The sequence below is a fragment of the Prionailurus viverrinus genome, chromosome B2, assembly GCF_022837055.1.
Source record: "Prionailurus viverrinus isolate Anna chromosome B2, UM_Priviv_1.0, whole genome shotgun sequence".
In the NCBI taxonomy this organism is placed as follows: domain Eukaryota; kingdom Metazoa; phylum Chordata; class Mammalia; order Carnivora; family Felidae; genus Prionailurus; species Prionailurus viverrinus.
Window position 1 is genome coordinate 67,450,106 of NC_062565.1, and position 10,872 is coordinate 67,460,977.

Below are 10,872 nucleotides of genomic sequence, written 5' to 3' on the forward strand. Positions count from 1 at the left end.
GAACCACCCAGGCACCCTGGAACTCATTTTTTTACATTTGTGTGTATATGTATTTCTTTTTTAAAACAAAATAGTTTGTATTGTAACAGTAATGACTGTGTGTAGCAAAAATTCACATAGAAAGATGCAAAGATTTCTTCCCCTACCTGCCTCCATTCCTATCTCTCATTCTCTAGGGTTGCTACAAAAAAAATTTTTTTAACAAACTACATCATATGTTGCGTAATATTTTGCATACTTTTTTTCCACTTAATAGGTTTTTTTTAATTTTTTAATGTTTTTTTAAACTTATTTTTGAGGCAGAGGGAGACAGAGCATGAAAGGAGGAGGGGCTGAGAGACAAAGACACAGAACCTGAAGCAGGCTCCAGGCTCTGAGCTGTCAGCACAGAGCCCAAAGTGGGGCTAGAACTCGTGAACCATGAAATCATGACCTGAGCAGAAATTGGATGCATAATTGAGCCACCCAGGCGCCCCTCCACTTAATAGAAGATCTTTCTACATTTACCCACACTGCCACCCTTACTTGTATATCCCCATTTCATTCTTTTAAATTTGATGCTAAATATTAAGCATGACTAAATAGTAATTAATTTCCAGTTCCCAGCTGATAGGCATTAGGATTGCTTCCAGTTATTTTTTTTTAATTATTACAAATAATGATGCAATGAACATCCCCGTGCATATATTTTTGTGCAATTATTTCAGACTATACGTGGAACAAATTACTAGAATTGAAATAGATGAGTCAAAGGAATATACATTTTTAAAATTCCAGCGGGTACTGCTACACTGTTATTCTACCATAGGTTTATGAAAATGATTGCTTCTCCACATCTTTTTCGAACTGGCCAGCAACAAACTTTGATCTTAACTAATTGGATAAATGAAAAATACTAATTCATTATTATCTTCGAATTTGAATTTCTATTATAATTATTCAGGTTGAGCATTTTATATTTATTGACAAACTGTTTTACTTTTTCAGTGAATTGCCCAGCAATGATATTTTTAGAAGATATCAGATCACAATCTGTGCTGTATGTGTGATAAGATGCTATTAAGTGAGGGAAAAATCACCTTCAGAATCAAGGTGGACCTACTCCCCTCTTTCCTTTGTACAAATATTGTGCATTATTAAAGCCAGTTGTAGGGAGGTATCTCCGAAAGCTACCAAGAAGTAGAAGTAGAAGGTTTCTCCACAGCCAACTACAATGGACTATGGAAAAAAGAACCTTATACTCACCGGATATATCTTTGGTCTTTATTATCCCCAAAAGATGAAATTCCTGAAATAACATTGTACATTCAATGTGGTGCATGTTTTTTATTTTGTTTGTTTATTAACTTTTAGTTATTGAGTGTTTATCATGCACAAAACCATCAGTATAGGTTCGAGAAAATAAGTAACAAATAAGACAATAAATCAGGCATAAGCCTTCCTCTTAAGGCAGTTATAGTGTTTTTGAGAACAAAGAGGGAAGGAAAATAAATACAGTAATAGGTTAGGGATGTTACTTGAGTACTAAGGACTTTGAACTTCACCTGGGACAACAGGAAATGAGTACTGTTAAGTGACAAGATTCAAACTACTTTTTAATCAAATTTAAGCAAACTATTCTGAAAGCAATGGGATGAAGAGAGGAGAGGAAACAGAGGCAGAGAAACTAATTAGGAGGCTATACCTTTTACAAGTGACAGATAAAGATCAAGACCCCCACAGTGGCCGTGGGAATGGCAAGGGGGGAACTACAAGTGGGGATGCTAAGGGGAGCAAAATTCTCAGAAGCAGAGTCAGGATGGGGTAGAATCATCAAAACCAAAGAAGGATGAGTCCCAAGAAGGAGGGGTCATCAAGAATGTAGAGTGCTCATGTCTATGGCCATACCACTCATTCAGAGCCCCATCTCCTCTGATCTCAGGAGCTAAGCAGCGTCGGGCCTGGTTAGTACCTGGATGGAAGAATGTAAAATGTTTCAGACTAATGGAGTCCTCACCATAGCCCATCTTTATTCATCCCAGTGGAAATGAGAACATACCATTATTATCTTCATCTAATTAGTAAATACTTACTGCACTTCTGCTATATCAGACACAGTACTGTGTGCTAAATAAATGATAAAATGGTACGTAACTGATAAAATGGTGAGCAAACTCAGTAAGGTCCTTACTTTCGTGTCGCTTAAAACTTACCCAGAGAGACCATTAAACCAAAAGCAATCACGATTCCTCCATTTTGCTCTGGGGGAGCCACTTCTCTGCTATTGTTACATCCTTTGCTTTGGGTAAAACTAACTCTTCCCCAGTTCGAAAATGGTGTATTTGATCTAAGACCAGACCCATGGGTGGGTATACCTTTTTCTCTGGTCACAGTGATCCATGGTGGTCAATCCTAGCTGCTGAGATTTCACTCCAGGTGTTTTATTTCAGCTCTCAGAGAAGCAGACTGCCCTACATGATGGAACCTGGAAGTGTGAGCTCCTGGAGCCGTGGCAGCCAGCTTGCAACCATGAGGTCAACCTTGTCTGTGATTTGAACAATAATTTTCTACAACAAGTAGAAGGCAGAGCCAAGAGTCACAGAGAAAAACCATGTCCTGATGATATCATTTGAGTCTGGTCAAGCTCTGACCGAAGCTAGATTTATTCCTGAACTTCTGGGTTAGGTGAGGCAATAAATTCTATTTTGGTACAAACCAGTTTGGTTTGGATTTTCATTCACTTGTAATCAAAAGAAGTGTAACCATTACAACTCAGCTCTTTAAAAATGTCCTGTTCTTTTTTCTCCAGACGGCAAAAAATTTTGAAATTACTTTTCTCTGAACATTTTATTGCAAAACTATGCTGTATTACAAAATTTTAAGCATTTGAAATTTAAGAAGAATGGTATTTCCTTGGAAATAATTAAATGACTATCTATGGAAAGTTATAGTATCCTCCAGTCTGTTTTAAATTACGGTATAAAGTTCACAGCTGTATGTTCTTCAGTTACCAGCACTCAGAGAAGTCTGCTATTTAGGCCATTACAAACCTACATTTATTTCTTTTTTTTTTTTCTTTTGAGATAGCCAGAATGTTACTGAGCAATTTCTTTACTGAAAAATAATTGAAGTTTGCTATTTATTTCTAGGTAAAAATATTTTTAAAAGTTAAACAGCTCTTGTTTTCAGAACTTCTTATTTTAGTGGAGGAGGTGAACATAGAAACCACTAAATGTGCTAAAATCAGTGCATATGTTGCCTTGATCTTTACCTTTACATTCTAAGCATTGTTCATTGGAATGCCCTCGGAAACAATGACCACACCGCTTGAATATTTGAAGGCATTTTTTTTCACACTATGTATGGTCATCATCCAAAATCAGCTTGGAAATGCTGTATTATACATAATCAGACTTTCAGATGTAAGTAAATACAGTGATGCCCTCCTAACCTAGAGTTTTCCTCCCATGCAGTTATAACTTACTTGCGTTCGTTTTTTGAGCAACCACAGGAGTTCAATTCTACTGTTCTATATTCTTTCCTTTTAGGGATAGTTAAAAAAGAAGTGACCAGCACTTAGCTGTAGAAAGGGAATGTAACTTTGTGGAGTTTTTTTCTTTTTGTGTTTTCCTCCTAGTGAAGATCTGAAAGAGGAAGAAAATTAAAATAATCACCCAAACTTCCCCTAACCCAATTTTTAACATACCATCTAAGTTTGAGGATAAAAATACTACCTTTTCTAACGACCTCACAAGCTCATCAGCAAGAACAAACAAATAATTTTAATGAAAGTGGCTTGTCCATTTTCAAGAGCTGTACAACGTTGGTCACACTTCCAATTTAGGATTCCTAGAAGCAATGTGTGGTCACGGCCAGTTGGGCAGGCTACGCATTGCAAAGGTGTCACAACATGTCATGTAGATTTCTATATCTGTGTCAATAGTTTTCTGGAAAACGACAATAAAGAGAGTCTTCTGATAAATTCTCAGTGTTATGACGATGTTCCAACAGGAAGGGTTGCCTTTTTAAAATGCTCACACAAAGAAACTTTGTATTATAATTGGGGAAGCATTGCCCTGGCCTCTTATTCTCCCTTTCTTCAGTCCAATATTTACACTTTAGTCTGAAAATTGCTGCTAAAATGCAAATTACATAGCTTTATTCCTCTGCCAAAACACCTACAGTGACTCTTCAAAGGCCTTCACAACAATGTCCTAATTTCTAAAATTGGCAAGTTTGAGGCCCCTTCCCAGCTTGGTCCCATATCTCTGAGCCTCTTGCCGGGCCCTCCCATGCTCCAGTGTAAAGAGATACCTACAGTTCTCTGAACAGCATATGCTTTTTTGCCTCTGAGCATGAGGAAATACTCCTTCTGCCTGAAATGTCTTTCTACTCCTTCTTTCCTATAGGCAATTAGAGGTCACATTAAATGTCACTTCCTCCGGGAAGTCTTCTCTGAGCTGCCCCTATTCTATAGGGATCTATGTCTGTTCCCATGTTGTCTCTTGTAGCGACCTTGTTAGTCATTCACCTGCCTCAAGCAGAATATGAGCAACTGGAGAAGAGAGTGTGTACCATTTACCTTTGTGCCTGGCACAGATTAGCCCTCACATATATTTGCTGAATGACATGGGATCTGGCTTCTAGTGATGGTTGTGCTGCTTATTTGCTGTGTGACCTTGAGCAAGTCACTTAATCTTTCTCAATCTTACTCTCCTGCTAGAAAAATAGAAGTCTGACCATAGAATAACGTCTAGGGAAGAAGTGGAATTAATGTAACTCTGTGTGTCAACCACACTAAGACAAAAAAAACTATAAAATACAAAAAATAAATAAGAGTATATTGCATTGATAACAAAGAGAAGTTTGAATTAGCCAATTCGTAAAAAAGCATATTTAGAATTGGAAATATGCCATATGCTTTGCTCACCTAAATTCAGAATCTTCTCTCTTTGCTGCTAAAATGGAACAGAAAAGGAGGGACATTTTGATGGTTGAGGCTCAAACACTTATGAAGTACGTGTGTGTGTGTGTGTGTGTGTGTGTGTGCATTCATTTCCTCGTTAACATTAAATTTCCCTGACTGGCTTTGAGTTTTCTAACAAAAGATCATGGTAATGGAAATGCTTGGCAAATGAAATTCAGCTATTTTACAGTGGTTTAACATTTTCCAAATGCCAAATGTAATGGGTGTTTGATGTCGAACATCATTCATTGGATCTTTATTTCATTTTCACTACAAATTTATGGATTAAGCTTCAGGGTAAATGGCTTCAACACACAATCGGTAACTATCCTAGGACTGCAGAAGAGAGCTCTACAATTGTCTCATTAATTTGAAAGTCAGTATGCAGGCCTCAAGTGGCAACCCCTCCTGGGCAACAGTGCCTTAATCATCCCGACTGTGGGCAGAGCCAAGGAGCATTAGAATCTGGGTGGAAGTAGCAAAAAAGGAAAGGGGCTAGTGGAGCTGGAAAATGTGGTAGGAAGGAAAGAAGTGAGTCACAGAGAGCAGCTGTTGAAAGATGTTAAAACCCACAGTGCCTCAAGGTTGAACAGAACAAACAGCGTGCACATAACCAGTGTTGATCCACATTTTGTAATACATTTCTTCTGATACCTATAGGACACGGATGCTTTTGCAATCCTTGCCAATTTTGATGTGTTACTCTGGAGGGGGATTCCCAGAGGAATCCATTGTCTTCTGTGTAGTCCCACTTTTCAAGGTTTTGCTAAGCTTTCTTTTCTGTAGATCATATTATAAAAACAACCTTTTCCCCAAATTAAAAATTAGAGTATCACATTGAATATGACTTTCAATGTATGCTCTTTCTACCACTTTGAGATGAGCAGTATGGTCCTTAAGGGGGATGTGGCTCTCAAATTTAGAATCATGGATTTGTTGGGTGTTGAAGAAGCAACAAGTGCCATGGAGAATGACAACCAGACTACATATGGTTTAGAATTATTTCCCTTGAATCAATGAGAAGTTCATCTCATATGAGATGAACAGAAATCCACTAGCAAGCACTGGGTGGTCATACATATTTGCAAAGTTGAATTCGGAACTAAAAGTATCAGTTGTTTTATATGTGACAGCAACAGTCATGCATCTGCTATAGTGCAGAGAAAAGAACATATTTTATTACCATCTCACACTTTATAGAGTCACACAAACAAGTAGCTGCCATATATTTAAGTTGAATAAATCAGTGGTTTGTAAAGACCTGTCAGTGAACCAGTGCCAGACTGGCTAGAGAAGACTCACCCAAGGAGCTTGTTGTAAATAAATCCACCTGCACCTCTCCCCAATCCACCTGAATTTGAATCTTTGTTGGGGGGAGTCCAGGAATATTTATTTTATAACAGGTTTACTGGTAATTCATATGACCAGGTTTTGAAACTGCTGGAATAAATCATATTTCATATGTTAGTCGCTGTGCAACCATCTCGCTCCTCACTATGATATTGTGTGTAAGTAATACTCTTTTCTGGAAAAAGAACTGAAAAGTTTGATAATGGCAATTCTCTGAAGAAAGTAAGTGTTAATGGATGATGAAGCACAGTATCATCAATTGTCTATCCTTGGCAGATTAAACACTTTTTACTTTGGGAATCTTAATTCCCCTCTTGGCTGAGTCATGAAATTGGAATCTTCCCGAAGTGCAGGTACATTAGTAGACTTTTACTCATTTTCTGGAATGAAATGGAAAAGTCTGTATCCATTCACACCAAAAAAAAAAGATGTTCTCTTTAAATCAACATGTCTTAACCTTTCAAAACAGGCCACACTTTATTACTCCACGACAAGAAGCAATCTAAAGAAGTTGTGTGACTTAGGATAGCTCCGTATGTTGTCAGTGGTTCACCCAAGTACCCGTGGTTTTGGAAATACAGTGCAAATCAATTGTAGCAAATACAAGAAGTGGGGATTTGAAGGTGACACTGACTTTCTTGGAATCAGGATAGTGAGATTTGGAGAGAAGTTGAAATGTCAGACTGTTATTCTGTGTCAGAAAAACCCTCTTATACTGGACGTTTTATAAATGTATGTGGAAATTATTGGAAACAATCTTTAGCAAGGGTTACCTTTTATTTACCTCATGAGACTGTGAGTTTTACCAGAAAGATCATTCATTCACCCAGCCAACAAACCTATACTGAGTGTCGACTGTGGACCAAGTGTCCTCATTAGCCTGAGTACACAACTAGAAAAGTTCACATTTAATGAAGTCTGACCTTCCCATTAAAAAGAATTATTTATAAAACCTGAGTAGAACTAAAGCACATATTTATTTATTAATTCACTTAAATAATTTTTTTCTAGATTACCTTGCAAAGCACTTGGCCATGCTCTATGAAGGATTTTTTTTTTTTAATTTTTTTTTCAACGTTTATTTATTTTTGGGACAGAAGGAGACAAAGCATGAACGGGGGAGGGGCAGAGGGGGGAGGGGCAGAGAGAGAGGGAGACACAGAATCGGAAACAGGCTCCAGGCTCCGAGCCATCAGCCCAGAGCCTGACGCGGGGCTCGAACTCACGGACCGCGAGATCGTGACCTGGCTGAAGTCGGACGCTTAACCGACTGCGCCACCCAGGCGCCCCTATGAAGGATTTTTTAAATTACATACAGAACTTCAAACAGTTTCCAATCCATAATATCTCATCAAAAATTACTGCATGATGTGTTCCTCAAGTAATAGAAAATAAATATTTTACTTTTCACTTCCTTACTTTCTTGGGAAAATATTAAAAAATGGTTATGAGGTGAACCAAATAAATACAGATACAAATACTTTCCCAGTAGAGTTCAATGTGGATTGACGAAGTGTGTTATTTCTGTTTTATTTCCTTAAAGTTTATGTGTTTATTTTGAGAGAGAGACAGTGAGCAGGGGAGGGGCAGAGAGAGGGAGAGAATCCCAAGCAGGCTCCACACTGTCAGCGCAGAGCCCTAGGCAGTCTTGGATCTCATATTGTGAGATCATGACCTGAGCTGAAGTCAAGAGCCTACGCTGAACCAACTGAGCCACGCAGGTGCCCCATTGTGTTACTTCTTCTAAATCAGCAGATAAGTAGTTGAAAACCTAAGGATTATTTGCCTATGAGATGGAACTCCATGGCCATTCATTATAATCCCTCTCTTGCATACCTTCCACTTGCCTCCATGCACTTCACCTCACTCACCTGGCACAAAACCAATCTACTGAAATCCAACCCTCCCCAGGTCGAAGCCTGCACCAGTGTAGCTGAATATGGCTGGACAAAAGCAGACACACTGTTCTCCCTTCAGATTCACCTCGTGTTTCCTAACAATAGCACTATTTCTTCCCTAAATCTCCTCCTCTGACTTTTTCATATCTTCTCCTCTCCCCTTAAACTCCTAGCACCTTCTACATCCCCACTTTCAAGTGAAAAAAAAATTAATTTCACTGATATTTCAATAAATTATTTCTGCCTAACAAAGCTTCCCAAACTTAATGGTGTAGTATAAAAAAAAAAAAAGATTAGGAATTTAGGGAGGGTTTGGCTGAGAACTTCTTGTTTAGGGTTATTTAGGTGCATACAATGTGCAGCATTTAGGGTTATTTAGGTGGGAGACATGCTGGCCTAGATCTCCAAAATGGCCTCTCATCCCCCATGGCTTTGCATGAATCTCCTAAGTATTCAATAGCCTGGATTTCCTTAGAGCATGGCAGCTAGGATCTAAGAAGGAGGAAGTAAGATATGCTAACTTCTTAAAGCCCAGGCTTGGAAATCCCAAAACATCACTCCCACCTTGTTCCATTGGTCAAAGCAAGACACAAGACCTGCTGGATTCAAGAGAAGGAAAATAGATTCAACCTCTTGAAGTGAGAAACTGCATGTGAATAAAGGGTTGGGAGGAATTACTGATAGACATAACTGAAAATTACCACAACCAATTAAACATTATTTGCCAGGCCCTACCACCACATCAACCATGTTACCTATACCTGTGCCCTCATGTTACTGTTGATGAACTGCCCCACACCTAACAAAGGTCAACCGCTTTTACAGTAGAATCCATTTGCACACGCTCAAGGTCATTGTTTCCATAATTTTCCTCTTTCCCCCACATCACCAGTTCTTTTCTTCATTATGTAATTCCCATTTGTGAACTTCTCTCTTCTTAAAAAACAACCAAAGACACCAACATTCCTCTCCTGAATCCATTACTCCCTCCAGACATTTTCTTTTCTGTTCCTCTTTAGGGCAACTCTTTTCAAAAGATTATCTGTATTCACTGCCTTTGGTTCCTCTTAATCCATCTTCTCTTGATCCCAATCTAATCAAGTTTTGTTCCAATGATTCCACCAAAACAGACCTTCACTCTACAACCACATCTTCCACCTTCAAGATACAAAGTACAATGCTCCGTTCTTACTTATCTCACTAGACCCCCGGGGGCATTCAGCTCTGTTGATGCCTTCTTCTTGAAACACTTTTTCTCCCCTCCTGGCTTCAAAGACCATACACTCTCCTTATTTTCCTCCCACCTCACTGTGGCTCTTTTTGTCTCTTTTGTTGATTTCTCATTTCTTCAATGTTTGCTCCAAGGCCCAGTCCTTGGTTCTCTTCTCATCTTTATTTACTCATAGCTCATGACTTTTTTTTTTTTTTTAATTTTTTTTTCAACGTTTATTTATTTTTGGGACAGAGAGAGACAGAGCACGAATGGGGGAAGGGCAGAGAGAGAGGGAGACGCAGAATCAGAAACAGGCTCCAGGCTCTGAGCCATCAGCCCAGAGGCCGACGCGGGGCTCGAACCCACGGACCGCGTGATCGTGACCCAGCTGAAGTCGGACGCTTAACCGACTGCGCCACCCAGGCGCCCCTCATGACTTTAAATATTATCTGGGTTCTGAAAACTCTAATACTTATATTCTCCAGCCCCAAACTCTTTCTCAAATTGCAAACTATATCTAATGGCTCACTTGAAAACTCTACTTGGATATCACATCAGAATCTCAAACTAACATGTCCAAAAGTGAACTGCTAATCATGTCCCCAAATGGTCCTCCCACAGATTTCCCATCTCAGTAAATGGCATCTCCATTTTTCCAGTTTCTCTGGCCAAATACTTAGACACATCTTGGGATTTCTTTTTTTCCCTCAAAATCCTCATTGAGTTTGTCCTTACATTCATTTAAAATGCATTCATAATCTGAATACTTTTCACCACCATTTCTCACTTAGATGTCTCTAAATAAAATTTAATTCTTATTTCCTTATGGTCTGTTTTAACTACAGTAGACACGGACCTGTTTTATTTATTTTTTAATGCTTATTTATTTATTTTGAGAGAGAGAGAAAGCACAAGCCACGCTCAGTGCAGAGCCAGATGCAGGGATGAATCCCACAACTGTGAGATCATGACCTGAGCCAAAATCAAGAGTCAGATGCTTAACGGACTAAGCCACCCAGACATCCCTGTAGGCAAGGATCTTTTTAAAATATAGGTTGGATGATTTCACTCTTCTACTTAAAACTCTTAAGTGATTTTTTGTTTCACCATAGTGACCTCCAATGTCCTGGCCCAATGCCGTGTCATTCTGTGCCTGTGACCTCATCTCCTACCACCCTGCCCCTCACTAATTCACTCCAGCCACACTGAAGAACTTTCTGTCCCCAACCCATCAGGGATGCTCTCATCATGAGGCCTTTGTGCTCGCTGCTTACAATGGTCTTTTAGTCTTGCCACCTAGGACATAGCTTTGATTTTACTTGTTTATCTGTTTATTGCACATCTCCCCCTATCACCATAGAAGTTCCATGAAGGCAGGGACTTTTATCAGTGTTGTATCCTCGGAACAAGGAATAGCACCAGGTACATGGTAGGCGCTCCATAAATAGGCATTGAATTAGTAAATT